The sequence below is a fragment of the Bombina bombina genome, chromosome 5 (assembly GCF_027579735.1).
Source record: "Bombina bombina isolate aBomBom1 chromosome 5, aBomBom1.pri, whole genome shotgun sequence".
NCBI classification, from domain to species: domain Eukaryota; kingdom Metazoa; phylum Chordata; class Amphibia; order Anura; family Bombinatoridae; genus Bombina; species Bombina bombina.
In genome coordinates this window covers 92,620,405-92,640,801 of record NC_069503.1, presented here as the reverse complement: position 1 = coordinate 92,640,801, position 20,397 = coordinate 92,620,405, and positions in this window count along the sequence as shown.

The following is a 20,397-nucleotide window of genomic DNA, read 5'->3' as shown; positions in this document are numbered from 1 at the left end:
TAGAGCTAGCTGGGAATGTGGGTTAACTTAAGGCAGGCATGATGAATAGGGGTAGGTGTCTTTACCCATTTTATGTTTCATGGTATTTTAGCTATATACTATAACTGTGGGAGAAATACTGTATGTAAGTTATATGCACACACTGACTGATTACCAAGATGCTGCCTTGTATGGTACCCCTGTATGTAATGTGTATTAAGCACAGATTATTTTTTTTAAGGAAACAAAGTACTGTACATTTTCTAATACAAATGGGGTAAAGATTAATAATGAAATCCAATAAAGGAGTAACAACAAATAAAAAAGATCTTTACATGTTTAAAACTTGTTTTGTGCTTGGTTATAGCAGAGGCATATTTTGGTCAAGACTATCTAGGCCTGAGCCTAAGTCAACAGGATTTATGGGGCAGCACATTTTGAGGGGTAGTTGTAGAACATTATGGCTTCATGTTCCTATGTTTTCTGAAATTTGTTTGTATAAATATTCTTCTTTCTAGCATATCAGTGATTACTGTTTTTTTTTTTTTTTTGCACCTCATGCCTTCAGTTCTGTTATCTATGTGGCAAATGTGAGGTAAAATAGTTGCAGTTGAGAGTTTTGGGAGTAGCCTAACACAGCACAAAAGCTAAATGCACCACAGGGGCGATTAGCTAATCTATGGGAACTTTACTGAAGTGCATGTTACCTAAGGGGATGAAGGTATATCTATCTATTTTTTTTTCTTATTTTTATTCTGTTTTAGGAATCAGGTTAACAGAATCTCTTTCCATGTCTCTTGCTGCTGCAGTCTCTGGTATGGATGTCATTGCAGTCAGTGTGACTTATTTGGCTAGGACAAGACCTACATGGTGTAATACAGTGATTATAGGGTGTTGAAAATGTTAAATGTTTTTGTCACTTATAGGACCAGTAAATACAGTAGATTTGCATATACGTATGTTATGTGAATTTCTGAGTTTAGTTAATAACTGACTCACTTTAAAATGGTAAAGGCTTGAAGCTGGTAACCGTAAGTTATTTATTATTTGCACTGCTGGAGATCTAGGTGACCCACACATATATCTAGTACTGTTTTTAAATAAGGTTAGAGCTGTACGATAGGTTAAATAAAATAGTCTGTTCTATAAGCACTCATTATTTTCTGTCTGCCGCCACAAAAAAATCTGGAAGTGCCCCTCCCGAGACCAGGCTCTGGATCCGCCACTGGTGTCTGAGGGATACAGGGCACAGGTGAGTGTATATGTGTTATGTGTCTGAGGGATATAGGGCACAGGGGAGTAAATGTGTGTGACGCGTGTCTGAGGGATGCAGGGTACAGGTGAGTGAATGTATGTGATGCGTCTGAGGGATACAGGGCACAGGTGAGTGTATGTGTTTGATGTGTCTGAGGGATGCAGGGTACAGGTGAGTGTATGTGTGTGATGTGTCTGAGGGATACAGGGTACAGGTGAGTTATGTGTGTGATGTGTCTGAGGGATACAGGGCACAGGTGAGTGTATGTGTGTGATGTGTCTGAGGGATACAGGGCACAGGTGAGTGTATGTATGTGATGTGTCTAAGGGATACAGGGCACAGGTGAGTGTATGTATGTGATGTGTCTAAGGGATACAGGGCACAGGTGAGTGTATGTGTTTGATGTGTCTGAGGGATACAGGCTACAGGTGAGTGTATGTGTGTGATATGTCTGATGGATACAGGGCACAGATGAGTGTATGTGTGACATGTGTCTGAGGGATACATGGTACAGGTGAGTGTACGTGTGTGATGTGTCTGAGGGATACAGGGCACAGTTGACTGTATGTGTGTGATGTGTCTGAGGGATACAGGGCACAGGTGAGTGTACATGTTTGATGTGTCTGAGGGATACAGGGCACAGGTGAGTGTACGTGTGTGATGTGTCTAAGGGATACAGGGTACAGGTTAGTGTATTTGTGTGATGTGTCTCAGGGATACAGGGCACAGGTGAGTGTATGTGTGTGATGTCTCTGAGGTATACAGGACACAGGTGAGTGTACGTGTGTAATGTGTATGTGTGTGATTGTTCTGAGGGATGCAGGCTACAGGTGAGTATACATGTGTGACGTGTGTCTGAGGGATACAGGCTACAGGTAAGTGTACGTGTGTGATGTGTCTGAGGGATACAGGGCACAGTTGACAGTATGTGTGTGACGTGTCTGAGGGATACAGGGTAGCGGGGAGTTTATGTGTGTAATGTGTCTGAGAGATACAGTGTACAAGTGAGTGTACGTTTGTGATGTGTCTGAGGAATACAGGGCACAGGTGAGTGTAGGTGTTTGATGTGTCTGATGGATACAGGGTACAGGTGAGTGTATGTGTGTGATGTGTCTGAGGTATACAGGGTACAGGTGAGTGTACATGTGTGATTTGTCTGAAGGATACAGGGCACAGGTAAGTGTATGTATTTGATGTGTCTGAGGGTTACAGGGCAGAGGTGAGTGAATGTAAGTGACATATGGTTAGGTTTAGGGGTTTATAACTTTAGTATTGTGGTGGCGACATTGAGGGCGGCAGATTAGGGGTTAATAACATTATGTTGGTGTCAGCAATGTTGGGGGCAGCAGATTAGGGGTTAATAAGTATAATGTAGGTGTCGGGGCGGCAGATTAGGGGTTAATAAGTATAATGTAGGTGTCGGCGATGTTGGGGGCGGCAGATTAGGGGTGTTTAGACTCTGGGTTTATGTTAGGGTGTTATGTGTAAACATAACTTTGGTTTCCCCATTGGAATCAATGGGGCTGCGTTACAGAGCTTTACACTCTTTTATTGCAGGTGTTAGGCTTTTTCTCTTGTAAGATGTATCGAGTCCACGGATTCATCCATACTTGTGGGATATTCTCCTTCCTTACAGGAAGTGACAAAGAGAGCACCCACAGCAGAGCTGTCTATATAGCTCCTCCCTTAGCTCCACCCCCCAGTCATTCTCTTTGCCTACTCTAAGTACTAGGAAGGGTAAAGTGAGTGTGGTGACAAAAATGTTAGTTTTTATTTTCTCAAGCAAAAGTTTGTTATTTTAGTTAATATAAATTTTTATTGAGGTTTTGTTTTTGTATTCATCAAAATACAGTAAATCGTTAAAAATTCAAAAAGGATGTACACTGTAACAACAACAGAAACATATTACAGTACAACCAAAAAAAACAAAAAACCAAGGAGAGAAATTAACTTTGTTGCATACAATCATCTATCAATACTAGTTTTGATCGGAACCTGATTGTCAGTACACTGAAACAGGTAATAAAAACATATTAGTACAAACAAGTTGGATATGAGCGCAGAGTGAATTCACCAAGCTCCTGATATAACCTAAGAGTCCCTAGTAGGTTACAGGCAATAGTACAGATAAGATAGAGGCAGGAGCGCTATAGCTAAAGGTGAATCAAATTGTATGTGATAGTGCAATGACTAAAGTAAAGTGAATTTTAGTGGTAGAAAACTTAACAAAACTAATTTTTTCTATATGTCAAGTGTATAATCATATATATGGGAGGATATCGTTAACCACTGTGTGCATGTGGTTAAGAATAAAAGGATGACCAGTGAGCAATTTAAGGATAACCAGTAAACAGTGAATAAATATGGCTATGCCAAATTTATTAACATATATATTGTATTAAAAGATTTACACAGTAAAAAACGGATTTACACAGTTAAAAACGGACGTCTCCGTTAGCTAAGTATGGTGGCAACCTATACTTAGCTAACGGAGACGTCCGTTTTTAACTGTGTAAATCCGTTTTTTACTGTGTAAATCTTTTAATACAATATATATGTTAATAAATTTGGCATAGCCATATTTATTCACTGTTTACTGGTTATCCTTAAATTGCTCACTGGTCATCCTTTTATTCTTAACCACATGCACACAGTGGTTAACGATATCCTCCCATATATATGATTATACACTTGACATATAGAAACAATTAGTTTTGTTAAGTTTTCTACCACTAAAATTCACTTTACTTTAGTCATTGCACTATCACATACAATTTGATTCACCTTTAGCTATAGCGCTCCTGCCTCTATCTTATCAATAAAAACATATTAGTTTACTCTGCATTCTACTATAGGAATTTGTGGTGTACCAGCTTCTTATTGCATACAAAGTACTTGGTAAAGAGAAAGAAAAAGGAAAGTCAGAAGTAGAAAGAATGGGGTGGGGGGGAAAACGGGGAAGGACTTATTCAGGACATCCACCTTTACCTGGAGGGGTTTGACTTATTAACTGTTCGGATCTAATATACCTTTAACTCGTTGAGGAATGGACCCCCATGGAGAAGGCCTTTCACATACCCTCTAATCTGGCTTGGGAAGTATCGTGTAAAATCCAGTGGTACCATACTTTCCGAAAAGTTTCATGCGTATCTTGTAATATAGCTGCCTGTGCCGACATATTATAGTAGTGTCTAATTTCTCCTAAATTGGTGTATCCGGTCCACGGCTTCATCCTTACTTGTGGGATATTCTCAATCCCTACAGGAAGTGGCAAAGAGAGCACACAGCAGAGCTGTCCATATAGCTCCCCTCAGGCTCCGCCCCCCCAGTCATTCTCTTTGCCGCTCTAACTAGTAGCATCTCCACGGGGGTGGTAAAGAGTATGTGGTGTTTAGTTGTAGTTTTTTATTCTTCTATCAAGAGTTTGTTATTTTAAAATAATGCCGGCTTGTACTATTTACTCTGAAGCAGAAAGTGATGAAGATTTCTGCCGAGAGGAATATGATTTTAGCACCAGTAACTAAAATCCTTTGCTGTTCCCACGCAGGACTGTTGAAACCAGAGAACTTCATTTGGGGGGAACAGTTTGCAGGCTTAACTGCTTCAGGTATGATCAGTCATTTTCTCCTACATTGGTGTGTCCGGTCCACGGCTTCATCCTTACTTGTGGGAATATTCTCTTCCCCTACAGGAAATGGCAAAGGGAGCACACAGCAAAAGCTGTCCATATAGCCCCCCCTCTGGCTCCGCCCCCCAGTCATTCTCTTTGCCTGCTCTGAACAAGTAGCATCTCCACGGGGATGGTAAAGAGTATGTGGTGTTAGTTGTAGTTTTATTTCTTCAATCAAGAGTTTGTTATTTTAAAATAGTGCCGGTTTGTACTATTTACTCTACAACAGAAAGTGATGAAGAGTTCTGTTAAAAGAGGAGTATGATTTTAGCACCAGTAACTAAAATCCATTGCTGTTACCACGCAGGACTGTTGAAACCAGAGAACTTCAGTTGGGGGTAACAGTTTGCAGACTTATCTGCTTCAGGTATGACCAGTCTCTTTTTTAACAACACATAGTAATGCTAGAAGACTGTCAGTTTTCCCTTATGGGACCGGTAAGCCATTTTCTTAGACTCAGTAACAGATTAAAGGCTTATAAATTGGGCTCTATGCTGGTTGACACTATTGTGGGCTAAATCGATTTGCTTATATCATATTCTTATGACATTTGGAGTGTTTTATGAGCTTAGAAACACGTTTGGGAACGTTTTAATTATGCCTGGCATTGGTTTAGACGCCTAATCTAGTCAGAAAGGCCCCTTCACTCTGGTATGCAGAGGGAGGAGGCCTCATTTTCGCGCCTCAGTTGCGCAGTTACTTCCAAAGGCAGTGCATGCAGCTTCATGTGAGAGGGTCCTGTGGCTGAGAAACAGACTCCGGAAGGCTTATTTCTGTGGTGAATAACCCCTAAGGAAGGTAAAAGCCGCAGCAAAGTCTGTGGCAGGAACTGTAGTGTGTTTAAACCAGTTAATTGAACAATTAGCTCCGGTTTGCTTATTTAAGGATCTAGAAACTTCATATTTGGTGTGCAATACTTTCAAAGCATTAAGACACTGGGGTGTAAATTTTATAAAGATCGGATATTTCCTTCATAGTTTTTTGAACATTCAGAAATAAAGTGTGTTCCTTTTATTATTTAAAGAGACAGTAACGGTTTTGTGTAAAATCGTTTTTATTGCATTAATAGCCTGCCTAAATCTGCCTAACATGTCTGTACCTTCAGATAGCATATGTTCTGTGTGTATGGAGGCCAACGTGGTTCCCCCTTTAAATGTATGTGCAAATTGTGCCATGGCGTCCAAACAAAGTAAGGACAGTACTGTCACATTTAATAAGGTTGCCCAAGATGATTCTTCAAATGAAGGTAGTGGGGATAGTTCATCATCCTCTCCTTCTGTGTCAACACCAGTTTTGCCCGCGCAGGCGATACCTAGTACATCTAGCGCGCCAATGCTTGTTACTATGCAGCAATTAACAGCAGTAATGGATAATTCTATAGCAAATCTTTTATCCAAACTGCCAGCATTTCCCAGAAAGCGTGATTGCTCAGTTTTAAATACAGAGGATGAGCAAGTTGGCGCTGACGATAATTTATCTGTTATACCCTCACATCAATCTGAGTTGGCAGTGAGGGAGGGTCTGTCTGAGGGAGAAATTTCTGATTCAGGAAAAATTTCTCAGCAGGCAGAACCTGATATCGTGGCATTTAAATTTAAGCTAGAACATCTCCGCGCTCTGCTTAAGGAGGTGCTAGCTACTCTTGATGATTGTGATACTTTGGTGATTCCAGAGAAGTTGTGCAAAATGGACAAATTCTTAGAGGTCCCAGTGCACGCCGATGCTTTTCCGATACCCAAGAGGGTGGCGGACATAGTGACTAAGGAGTGGGAGAAGCCAGGTGTACCTTTTGTTCCCCCTCCTATATTTAAGAAAATGTTCCCCATTGTCAACCCCAGAAGGGACGCATGGCAAACGGTCCCTAAGGTAGAGGGGGCAGTTTCATCGTTAGCCAAGCGCACAACTATCCCTATTGAGGACAGTTGTGCTTTCAAAGATCCTATGGATAAAAAATTGGAAGGATTGCTTAAAAAGATATTTGTTCAGCAAGGTTTCCTTCTTCAACCGATTTCGTGCATTATTCCTGTCACCACGGCGGCGTCTTTTTGGTTCGAGGAACTAGAAAATTCGCTCCAAAAGGAGACTCCATATGATGAAGTCATGGACAGAATTCGCGCACTAAAGTTGGCTAATTCCTTTATTTTGGATGCCGCTTTTCAATTGGCAAAATTAGCGGCGAAAAATTCAGGTTTTGCAATAGTGGCGCGCAGGGCGCTTTGGCTAAAATCTTGGTCGGCGGATGTGTCGTCCAAAACAAAATTGCTTAATATTCCTTTCAAAGGTAAGACCCTTTTCGGGCCAGAATTGAAGGAGATTATTTCAGACATCACTGGGGGAAAGGGCCATGCCCTCCCACAGGATAGGCCTTTCAAGGCTAAAAACAAATCTAATTTCTCCAACATAGGTGTGTCCGGTCCACGGCGTCATCCTTACTTGTGGGATATTCTCTTCCCCAACAGGAAATGGCAAAGAACCCAGCAAAGCTGGTCACATGATCCCTCCTAGGCTCCGCCTACCCCAGTCATTCTCTTTGCCGTTGTACAGGCAACATCTCCACGGAGATGGCTTAGAGTTTTTTAGTGTTTAACTGTAGTTTTTATTATTCAATCAAGAGTTTGTTATTTTAAAATAGTGCTGGTATGTACTATTTACTCAGAAACAGAAAAGAGATGAAGATTTCTGTTTGTATGAGGAAAATGATTTTAGCAACCGTTACTAAAATCCATGGCTGTTCCACACAGGACTGTTGAGAGCAATTAACTTCAGTTGGGGGAACAGTGAGCAGTCTCTTGCTGCTTGAGGTATGACACATTCTAACAAGACGATGTAATGCTGGAAGCTGTCATTTTCCCTATGGGATCCGGTAAGCCATGTTTATTAAGATAGTAAATAAGGGCTTCACAAGGGCTTATTAAGACTGTAGACTTTTTCTGGGCTAAATCGATTCATTATTAACACATATTTAGCCTTGAGGAATCATTTAATCTGGGTATTTTGATAAGATTATATCGGCAGGCACTGTTTTAGACACCATATTCTTTAGGGACTTTCCCAAATCATAGGCAGAGCCTCATTTTCGCGCCGGTGTTGCGCACTTGTTTTTGAGAGGCATGACATGCAGTCGCATGTGTGAGGAGCTCTGATACTTAGAAAAGACTTTCTGAAGGCGTCATTTGGTATCGTATTCCCCTTTGGGCTTGGTTGGGTCTCAGCAAAGCAGATACCAGGGACTGTAAAGGGGTTAAAGTTAAAAACGGCTCCGGTTCCGTTATTTTAAGGGTTAAAGCTCCCAAATTTGGTGTGCAATACTTTTAAGGCTTTAAGACACTGTGGTGAAATTTTGGTGAATTTTGAACAATTCCTTCATATTTTTTCGCAATTGCAGTAATAAAGTGTGTTCAGTTTAAAATTTAAAGTGACAGTAACGGTTTTATTTTAAAACGTTTTTTGTACTTTGTTATCAAGTTTATGCCTGTTTAACATGTCTGAACTACCAGATAGACTGTGTTCTGAATGTGGGGAAGCCAGAGTTCCTTCTCATTTAAATAAATGTGATTTATGTGACAATGACAATGATGCCCAAGATGATTCCTCAAGTGAGGGGAGTAAGCATGGTACTGCATCATTCCCTCCTTCGTCTACACGAGTCTTGCCCACTCAGGAGGCCCCTAGTACATCTAGCGCGCCAATACTCCTTACTATGCAACAATTAACGGCTGTAATGGATAATTCTGTCAAAAACATTTTAGCCAAAATGAACACTTATCAGCGTAAGCGCGACTGCTCTGTTTTAGATACTGAAGAGCATGACGACGCTGATAATAATGGTTCTGAAGGGCCCCTAAACCAGTCTGATGGGGCCAGGGAGGTTTTGTCTGAGGGAGAAATTACTGATTCAGGGAACATTTCTCAACAAGCTGAACCTGATGTGATTACGTTTAAATTTAAGTTGGAACATCTCCGCATTCTGCTTAAGGAGGTATTATCCACTCTGGATGATTGTGACAAGTTGGTCATCCCAGAGAAACTATGTAAAATGGACAAGTTCCTAGAGGTCCCGGGGCTCCCAGAAGCTTTTCCTATACCCAAGCGGGTGGCGGACATTGTAAATAAAGAATGGGAAAGGCCCGGTATTCCTTTCGTCCCTCCCCCCATATTTAAAAAATTGTTTCCTATGGTCGATCCCAGAAAGGACTTATGGCAGACAGTCCCCAAGGTCGAGGGAGCGGTTTCCACCTTAAACAAACGCACCACTATACCCATAGAAGATAGTTGTGCTTTCAAAGATCCTATGGATAAAAAATTAGAAGGTTTGCTTAAAAAGATGTTTGTTCAGCAGGGTTACCTTCTACAACCAATTTCATGCATTGTCCCTGTCGCTACAGCCGCGTGTTTCTGGTTCGATGAGCTGGTAAAGGCGGTCGATAGTGATTCTCCTCCTTATGAGGAGATCATGGACAGAATCAATGCTCTCAAATTGGCTAATTCTTTCACCTTAGACGCCACTTTGCAATTGGCTAGGTTAGCGGCTAAGAATTCTGGGTTTGCTATTGTGGCGCGCAGAGCGCTTTGGTTGAAATCTTGGTCAGCTGATGCGTCTTCCAAGAACAAGCTACTTAACATTCCTTTCTCCAACATAGGTGTGTCCGGTCCACGGCGTCATCCTTACTTGTGGGATATTCTCTTCCCCAACAGGAAATGGCAAAGAGCCCAGCAAAGCTGGTCACATGATCCCTCCTAGGCTCCGCCTACCCCAGTCATTCTCTTTGCCGTTGTACAGGCAACATCTCCACGGAGATGGCTTAGAGTTTTTTAGTGTTTAACTGTAGTTTTTATTATTCAATCAAGAGTTTGTTATTTTAAAATAGTGCTGGTATGTACTATTTACTCAGAAACAGAAAAGAGATGAAGATTTCTGTTTGTATGAGGAAAATGATTTTAGCACCGTAACTAAAATCCATGGCTGTTCCACACAGGACTGTTGAGAGCAATTAACTTCAGTTGGGGGAACAGTGTGCAGTCTCTTACTGCTTGAGGTATGACACATTCTAACAAGACGATGTAATGCTGGAAGCTGTCATTTTCCCTATGGGATCCGGTAAGCCATGTTTATTAAGATAGTAAATAAGGGCTTCACAAGGGCTTATTAAGACTGTAGACTTTTTCTGGGCTAAATCGATTCATTATTAACACATATTTAGCCTTGAGGAATCATTTAATCTGGGTATTTTGATAAGATTATATCGGCAGGCACTGTTTTAGACACCTTATTCTTTAGGGACTTTCCCTAATCATTGTCAGAGCCTCATTTTCGCGCCGGTATGGCGCACTTGTTTTTGAGAACAATGGCATGCAGCTGCATGTGTGTGGAGCTCTGATACATAGAAAAGTCTTTCTGAAGGCATCATTTGGTATCGTATTCCCCTTTGGGCTTGGTTGGGTCTCAGCAAAGCAGATTCCAGGGACTGTAAAGGGGTTAAATATAAAAACGGCTCCGGTTCCGTTATTTTAAGGGTTAAAGCTTGAAATTTTGGTGAATTTTGAACAATTCCTTCATACTTTTTCGCAATTGCAGTAATAAAGTGTGTTTAGTTTAAAATTTAAAGTGACAGTAACGGTTTTATTTTAAAACGTTTTTTGTGCTTTGTTATCAAGTTTATGCCTGTTTAACATGTCTGAACTACCAGATAGATTGTGTTCTGACTGTGGGGAAACCAAGGTTCCTTCTCATTTAACTATATGTATTTTATGTCATAAAAAAATTTAGTAAAAATGATGCCCAAGATGATTCCTCAAGTGAGGGGAGTAAGCATGGTACTGCATCATCCCCTCCTTCGTCTACACCAGTCTTGCCCATACAGGAGGCCCCTAGTACATCTAGTGCGCCAATACTCCTTACTATGCAACATTTAAAGGCTGTAATGGATAATTCTATCAAAAACATTTTAGCCAATATGCCCACTTATCAGCGAAAGCGCGACTGCTCTGTTTTAGAAAATTCTGTAGAGCATGAGAACGCTGATGATATGGTTTCTGAAGGGCCCCTACACCAGTCTGAGGGGGCCAGGGAGGTTTTGTCTGAGGGAGAAATTTCAGATTCAGGAAACATTTCTCAACAAGCTGAACCTGATGTGATTACTTTTAAATTTAAGTTGGAACATCTCCGCGCTCTGCTTAAGGAGGTGTTATCCAATTTGGATGATTGTGATTATCTGGTCATTCCAGAACCACTATGTAAAATGGAAAAGTTCTTAGAGGCCCCGGGGCCCCCCGAAGCTTTTCCTATATCCAAGCGGGTGGCGTACATTGTTAGTAAAGAATGGGACAGGCCCGGTATACCTTTAGTACCTCCCCCCATATTTATAAAATTGTTTTCCTATAGTCGACCCCAGAAAGGACTGATGGCAGACAGTCCCCAAGGTCGAGGGGGCGGTTTCTACTCTACACAAGCGCGCCACTATACCCATAGAAGATAGTTGTGCTTTCCAAGATCCTATGGATAAAAAATTAGAAGGTCTGCTAAAGATGTTTGTTCAGCAAGGTTCCCTTCTACAACCAATTGCATGCATTGTCCCTGTCACTGCAGCCGCGCGTTTCTAGTTTGATGAGCTAGGAAAGGCGATTATTAGTAATTCTTCTTCTTATGAGGAGATTATGGACAGAATTCGTGCTCTTAAATTGGCTAATTCTTTCACCCTAGACGCCACCTTGCAATTGGCTAGGTTAGCGGCGAAAAAATTCTGGGTTTGCTATTGTGGCGCAGAGCGCTTTGGTTAAAATCTTGGGCAGCGGATGCGTCTTCCAAGAACAAATTGCTTGACATTCCTTTCAAGGGGAAAACACTCTTTGGCCCTGACTTGAAAGAGATTATCTCTGATATCACTGGGGGCAAGGGCCACGCCCTTCCTCAGGATAGGTCTTTTCAAGACCAAAAATAAACCTAAGTTTCGTCCCTTTCGCAGAAACGGATCAGCCCCAAGGGCTACGTCCTCTAAGCAGGAAGGTAATACTTCTCAAGCCAATCCAGCCTGGAGACCTATGCAAGGCTGGAACAAAGGAAAGCAGGCCAGGAACCCTGCCACTGCTACCAAGACAGCATGAAATGCGGGCCCCCGATCCGGGACCGGATCTGGTGGGGGGCAGACTCTCTCTCTTCGCTCAGGCTGGGGCAAGAGATGTTCTGGATCCTTGGGCGCTAGAAATAGCCTCCCAAGGTTATTCTCTGGAGTTCAAGGGGCTTCCTCCAAGGGGGAGGTTCCACAGGTCTCAGTTGTCTTCAGACCACATAAGAAGACAGGCATTCTTACATTGGGTAGAAGACCTGCTAAAAATGGGAGTGATTCATCCTGTTCCATTAGGAGAACTAGGGATGGGGTTCTACTCCAATCTGTTCATAGTTCCCAAAAAAGAGGGAACGTTCAGACCAATCTTAGATCTCAAGATCTTGAACAAGTTTCTCAAGGTTCCATCGTTCAAGATGGAAACCATTCGAACACTTCTTCCTTCCATCCAGGAAGGTCAATTCATGACCAAGGTGGATTTCAAGGATGCGTATCTACATATTCCTATCCACAAGGAACATCATCGGTTCCTAAGGTTTGCATTCCTGGACAAGCATTTCCAGTTCATGGCGTTTTCTTTCGGATTAGCCACTGCTCCTAGGATTTTCTCATAGGTACTAGGGTCCCTTCTGGCGGTGCTAAGACCAAGGGGCATTGCTGTAGTACCTTACTTGGACGACATTCTGATTCGAGCGTCGTCCCTTCCTCAAGTAAAGGCTCACACGGACATTGTCCTGGCCTTTCTCAGATCTCACGGATGGAAAGTGAACGTGGAAAAGAGTTCTCTATCTCCGTCAACGAGGGTTCCCTTCTTGGGAACTATAATAGACTCCTTAGAAATGAGGATTTTTCTGACAGAAGCCAGAAAAACAAAACTTCTAGACTCTTGTCGGATACTTCATTCCGTTCCTCTTACTTCCATAGCGCAGTGCATGGAAGTGATAGGTTTGATGGTAGCGGCAATGGACATAGTTCCTTTTGTGCGCATTCATCTAAGACCATTACAACTGTTCATGCTCAGTCAGTGGAATGGGGACTATTCAGACTTGTCTCCGAAGATACAAGTAAATCAGAGGACCAGAGACTCATTCCGTTGGTGGCTGTCCCTGGACAACCTGTCACAAGGGATGACCTTCCGCAGACCAGAGTGGGTCATTGTCACGACCGACGCCAGTCTGATGGGCTGGGGCGCGGTCTGGGGATCCCTGAAAGCTCAGGGTCTTTGGTCTCGGGTAGAATCTCTTCTACCGATAAATATTCTGGAACTGAGAGCGATATTCAATGCTCTCAAAGCTTGGCCTCAGCTAGCGAGGGCCAAGTTCATACATCAACCATCAGGGGGGAACAAGGAGTTCCCTAGCGATGGAAGAAGTGACCAAAATCATTCTATGGGCGGAGTCTCACTCCTGCCACCTGTCTGCTATCCACATCCCAGGAGTGGAAAATTGGGAAGCGGATTTTCTGAGTCGTCAGACATTGCATCCGGGGGAGTGGGAACTCCATCCGGAAATCTTTGCCCAAGTCACTCAACCGTGGGGCATTCCAGACATGGATCTGATGGCCTCTCGTCAGAACTTCAGAGTTCCTTACTACGGGTACAGATCCAGGGATCCCAAGGCGGCTCTAGTGGATGCACTAGTAGCACCTTGGACCTTCAAACTAGCTTATGTGTTCCCGCCGTTTCCTCTCATCCCCAGGCTGGTAGCCAGGATCAATCAGGAGAGGGCGTCGGTGATTTTGATAGCTCCTGCGTGGCCACGCAGGACTTGGTATGCAGATCTGGTGAATATGTCATCGGCTCCACCATGGAAGCTACCTTTGAGACGAGACCTTCTTGTTCTAGGTCCGTTCGACCCACTCCAGCTGACTGCTTGGAGATTGAACGCTTGATCTTATCAAAGCGAGGGTTCTCAGATTCTGTTATTAATACTCTTGTTCAGGCCTGAAAGCCTGTAACCAGAAAAATTACCACATAATTTGGTATATCTGTTGGTGTGAATCTGCAGGATTCCCTTGGGACAAGGTTAAGATTCCTAAGAGTCTATCCTTCCTTCGAGAAGGATTGGAAAAAGGATTATCTGCAAGTTCCTTGATGGGACAGATTTCTGCCTTGTCTGTGTTACTTCACAAAAAGCTGGCAGCTGTGCCAGATGTTCTAGCCTTTGTTCAGGCTCTGGTTAGAATCAAGCCTGTTTACAAAATTTTGACTCCTCCTTGGAGTCTCAACCTAGTTCTTTCAGTTCTTCAGGGGGTTCCGTTTGAACCCTTACATTCCGTTGATATTAAGTTATTATCTTGGAAAGTTTTGTTTTTGGTTGCAATTTCTTCTGCTAGAAGAGTTTCAGAATTATCTGCTCTGCAGTGTTCTTCTCCTTATCTGGTGTTCCATGCAGATAAGGTGGTTTTGCGTACTAAACCTGGTTTTCTTCCAAAAGTTGTTTCTAACAAAAACATTAACCAGGAGATAGTTGTGCCTTCTTTGTGTCCTAATCCAGTTTCAAAGAAGGAACGTTTGTTGCACAACTTGGATGTAGTTCGTGCTCTCAAATTTTACTTAGCAGCTACTAAGGATTTCAGACAAACTTTGTCTTTATTTGTTGTTTATTCTGGTAAACGGAGAGGTCAAAAAGCAACTTCTACCTCTCTCTCCTTCTGGATTAAAAGCATTATCCGATTGGCTTATGAGACTGCCGGACGGCAGCCTCCTGAAAGAATCACAGCTCACTCCACTAGGGCTGTGGCTTCCACATGGGCCTTCAAGAACGAGGCTTCTGTTGATCAGATATGTAAGGCAGCGACTTGGTCTTCACTGCACACTTTTTCTAAATTTTACAAATTTGATACTTTTGCTTCTTCTGAGGCTATTTTTGGGAGAAAGGTTTTGCAAGCCGTGGTGCCTTCCATTTAGGTGACCTGATTTGCTCCCTCCCTTCATCCGTGTCCTAAAGCTTTGGTATTGGTTCCCACAAGTAAGGATGACGCCGTGGACCGGACACACCTATGTTGGAGAAAACAGAATTTATGTTTACCTGATAAATTACTTTCTCCAACGGTGTGTCCGGTCCACGGCCCGCCCTGGTTTTTTTTTAATCAGGTCTGATAATTTATTTTCTTTAACTACAGTCACCACGGTAACATATGGTTTCTCCTATGCAAATATTCCTCCTTAACGTCGGTCGAATGACTGGGGTAGGCGGAGCCTAGGAGGGATCATGTGACCAGCTTTGCTGGGCTCTTTGCCATTTCCTGTTGGGGAAGAGAATATCCCACAAGTAAGGATGACGCCGTGGACCGGACACACCGTTGGAGAAAGTAATTTATCAGGTAAACATTTTCAAGGGGAAAACGCTGTTTGGCCCTGACTTGAAAGAGATTATCTCTGATATCACTGGGGGTAAGGGCCACGCCCTTCCTCAGGATCGGCCTTTCAAGGCCAAAAATAAACCTAATTTTCGTCCCTTTCGTAGAAACGGACCAGCCCAAAGTGCTACGTCCTCTAAGCAAGAGGGTAATACTTCTCAAGCCAAGCCAGCTTGGAGACCAATGCAAGGCTGGAACAAGGGAAAGCAGGCCAAGAAACCTGCCACTGCTACCAAGACAGCATGAAATGTTGGCCCCCGATCCGGGACCGGATCTGGTGGGGGGCAGACTCTCTCTCTTCGCTCAGGCTTGGGCAAGAGATGTTCTGGATCCTTGGGCGCTAGAAATAGTCTCCCAAGGTTATTTTCTGGAGTTCAAGGGGCTTCCCCCAAGGGGGAGGTTCCACAGGTCTCAGTTGTCTTCAGACCACATAAAAAGACAGGCATTCTTACATTGTGTAGAAGACCTGTTAAAAATGGGAGTGATTCATCCTGTTCCATTAGGAGAACAAGGGATGGGGTTCTACTCCAATCTGTTCATAGTTCCCAAAAAAGAGGGAACGTTCAGACCAATCTTAGATCTCAAGATCTTAAACAAGTTTCTCAAGGTTCCATCGTTCAAGATGGAAACCATTCGAACAATTCTTCCTTCCATCCAGGAAGGTCAATTCATGACCACGGTGGATTTAAAGGATGCGTATCTACATATTCCTATCCACAAGGAACATCATCGGTTCCTAAGGTTCGCATTCCTGGACAAGCATTACCAGTTCGTGGCGCTTCCTTTCGGATTAGCCACTGCTCCAAGGATTTTCACAAAGGTACTAGGGTCCCTTCTAGCTGTGCTAAGACCAAGGGGCATTGCCGTAGTACCTTACTTGGACGACATTCTGATTCAAGCGTCGTCCCTTCCTCAAGCAAAGGCTCACACGGACATTGTCCTGGCCTTTCTCAGATCTCACGGATGGAAAGTGAACGTGGAAAAGAGTTCTCTATCTCCGTCAACAAGGGTTCCCTTCTTGGGAACAATAATAGACTCCTTAGAAATGAGGATTTTTCTGACAGAAGCCAGAAAAACAAAACTTCTAGACTCTTGTCGGATACTTCATTCCGTTCCTCTTCCTTCCATAGCGCAGTGCATGGAAGTGATAGGTTTGATGGTAGCGGCAATGGACATAGTTCCTTTTGCGCGCATTCATCTAAGACCATTACAACTGTGCATGCTCAGTCAGTGGAATGGGGACTATACAGACTTGTCTCCGAAGATACAAGTAACTCAGAGGACCAGAGACTCACTCCGTTGGTGGCTGTCCCTGGACAACCTGTCACAAGGGATGACCTTCCGCAGACCAGAGTGGGTCATTGTCACGACCGACGCCAGTCTGATGGGCTGGGGCGCGGTCTGGGGATCCCTGAAAGCTCAGGGTCTTTGGTCTCGGGAAGAATCTCTTCTACCGATAAATATTCTGGAACTGAGAGCGATATTCAATGCTCTCAAAGCTTGGCCTCAGCTAGCGAGGGCCAAGTTCATACGGTTTCAATCAGACAACATGACAACTGTTGCGTACATCAACCATCAGGGGGGAACAAGGAGTTCCCTAGCGATGGAAGAAGTGACCAAAATCATTCTATGGGCGGAGTCTCACTCCTGCCACCTGTCTGCTATCCACATCCCAGGAGTGGAAAATTGGGAAGCGGATTTTCTGAGTCGTCAGACATTGCATCCGGGGGAGTGGGAACTCCATCCGGAAATCTTTGCCCAAGTCACTCAACTGTGGGGCATTCCAGACATGGATCTGATGGCCTCTCGTCAGAACTTCAAAGTTCCTTGCTACGGGTCCAGATCCAGGGATCCCAAGGCGGCTCTAGTGGATGCACTAGTAGCACCTTGGACCTTCAAACTAGCTTATGTGTTCCCGCCGTTTCCTCTCATCCCCAGGCTGGTAGCCAGGATCAATCAGGAGAGGGCGTCGGTGATCTTGATAGCTCCTGCGTGGCCACGCAGGACTTGGTATGCAGATCTGGTGAATATGTCATCGGCTCCACCATGGAAGCTACCTTTGAGACGAGACCTTCTTGTTCAGGGTCCGTTCGAACATCCGAATCTGGTCTCACTCCAGCTGACTGCTTGGAGATTGAACGCTTGATCTTATCGAAGCGAGGGTTCTCAGATTCTGTTATCGATACTCTTGTTCAGGCCAGAAAGCCTGTAACTAGAAAGATTTACCACAAAATTTGGAAAAAATATATCTGTTGGTGTGAATCTAAAGGATTCCCTTGGGACAAGGTTAAGATTCCTAAGATTCTATCCTTCCTTCAAGAAGGATTGGAAAAAGGATTATCTGCAAGTTCCCTGAAGGGACAGATTTCTGCCTTGTCTGTGTTACTTCACAAAAAGCTGGCAGCTGTGCCAGATGTTCAAGCCTTTGTTCAGGCTCTGGTCAGAATCAAGCCTGTTTACAAACCTTTGACTCCTCCTTGGAGTCTCAACTTAGTTCTTTCAGTTCTTCAGGGGGTTCCGTTTGAACCCTTACATTCCGTTGATATTAAGTTATTATCTTGGAAAGTTTTGTTTTTGGTTGCAATTTCTTCTGCTCGAAGAGTTTCGGAATTATCTGCTCTGCAGTGTTCTCCTCCTTATCTGGTGTTCCATGCAGATAAGGTGGTTTTACGTACTAAACCTGGTTTTCTTCCAAAAGTTGTTTCTAACAAAAACATTAACCAGGAGATTATCGTACCTTCTCTGTGTCCGAAACCAGTTTCGAAGAAGGAACGTTTGTTGCACAATTTGGATGTTGTTTGCGCTCTAAAATTCTATTTAGATGCTACAAAGGATTTTAGACAAACATCTTCCTTGTTTGTTGTTTATTCCGGTAAAAGGAGAGGTCAAAAAGCAACTTCTACCTCTCTCTCTTTTTGGATTAAAAGCATCATCAGATTGGCTTACGAGACTGCCGGACGGCAGCCTCCCGAAAGAATCACAGCTCATTCCACTAGGGCTGTGGCTTCCACATGGGCCTTCAAGAACGAGGCTTCTGTTGATCAGATATGTAGGGCAGCGACTTGGTCTTCACTGCACACTTTTACCAAATTTTACAAGTTTGATACTTTTGCTTCTTCTGAGGCTATTTTTGGGAGAAAGGTTTTGCAAGCCGTGGTGCCTTCCATTTAGGTGACCTGATTTGCTCCCTCCCTTCATCCGTGTCCTAAAGCTTTGGTATTGGTTCCCACAAGTAAGGATGACGCCGTGGACCGGACACACCTATGTTGGAGAAAACAGAATTTATGTTTACCTGATAAATTACTTTCTCCAACGGTGTGTCCGGTCCACGGCCCGCCCTGGTTTTTTAATCAGGTCTGATATTTTATTTTCTTTAACTACAGTCACCACGGTATCATATGGTTTCTCCTATGCAAATATTCCTCCTTAACGTCGGTCGAATGACTGGGGTAGGCGGAGCCTAGGAGGGATCATGTGACCAGCTTTGCTGGGCTCTTTGCCATTTCCTGTTGGGGAAGAGAATATCCCACAAGTAAGGATGACGCCGTGGACCGGACACACCGTTGGAGAAAGTAATTTATCAGGTAAACATAAATTCTGTTTTTCGTTCCTTTCGCAATTTCAGGAACGGACCGGCACCAAATTCTACAGCCTCTAGACAAGAGGGTAACGCTTCCCAGCCTAAACCAGCATGGAAACCATTGCAAGGCTGGAACAAGGGTAAACAGGCCAAGAAGCCTGCTGCTGCTACCAAGACAGCATGAAGGGGTAGCCCCCGATCCGGGACCGGATCTAGTAGGGGGCAGACTTTCTCTCTTTGCTCAGGCTTGGGCAAGAGATGTTCCGGATCCCTGGGCACTAGAAATTGTCTCTCAGGGGTATCTTCTAGAGTTCAAGGAACTCCCTCCAAGGGGAAGGTTCCACATGTCTCGCTTATCTTCAGACCAGATAAAGAGACAGGCATTCTTACATTGCGTAGGAGACCTATTAAAGATGGGAGTGATACACCCAGTTCCAACAGCGGAACAAGGTCTGGGTTTTTACTCAAACCTGTTTGTAGTTCCCAAAAAAGAGGGAACTTTCAGGCCAATTCTGGATTTAAAAATCCTAAACAAATTCCTCAGAGTTCCATCATTCAAAATGGAAACCATTCGGACGATCTTACCAACAATCCAGGAGGGTCAATATATGACTACCGTGGACTTAAAGGATGCGTACCTGCATATTCCGATCCACAAAGATCACCATCAGTTCCTAAGGTTCGCCTTTCTGGACAAACATTACCAGTTCGTGGCTCTTCCATTCGGTTTAGCCACTGCTCCCAGAATTTTCACAAAGGTACTAGGGTCCTTTCTAGCGGTTCTAAGGCCGAGGGGCATTTCTGTAGCACCTTACCTAGACGACATTCTAATCCAAGCGTCGTCCCTTTCCAAAGCAAAGGCTCATACAGACATTGTTTTAGCCTTTCTCAGGTCTCACGGGTGGAAGGTGAACATAGAAAAGAGTTCCCTGTCCCCGTCCACAAGGGTTCCTTTTCTAGGAACAATAATAGATTCTGTAGAAATGAAGATTTTTCTGACAGAGGTCAGAAAGTTAAAGCTTCTAAACGCTTGTCAAGTTCTTCAATCTATTCCTCAGCCTTCCATAGCTCAGTGCATGGAGGTAATAGGATTAATGGTTGCAGCAATGGACGTGGTTCCTTTTGCTCGAATTCATCTAAGACCATTACAACTGTGCATGCTCAAACAATGGAATGGGGATTATGCAGACTTGTCTCCCCAGATTCAAGTAGACCAGTTAACCAGAGACTCACTCCGCTGGTGGTTGACTCAAGATCACCTGTCTCAGGGAATGAGTTTCCGCAGGCCAGAGTGGGTCATTGTCACGACCGACGCCAGTCTCTTAGGCTGGGGCGCGGTATGGGACTCCCTGAAAGCTCAGGGTCTATGGTCTCGGGAAGAGTCTCTTCTCCCGATAAACATTTTGGAACTGAGAGCGATATTCAATGCGCTCCTGGCTTGGCCTCAACTAGCGAAGGCCAGATTCATAAGATTTCAGTCGGACAACATGAC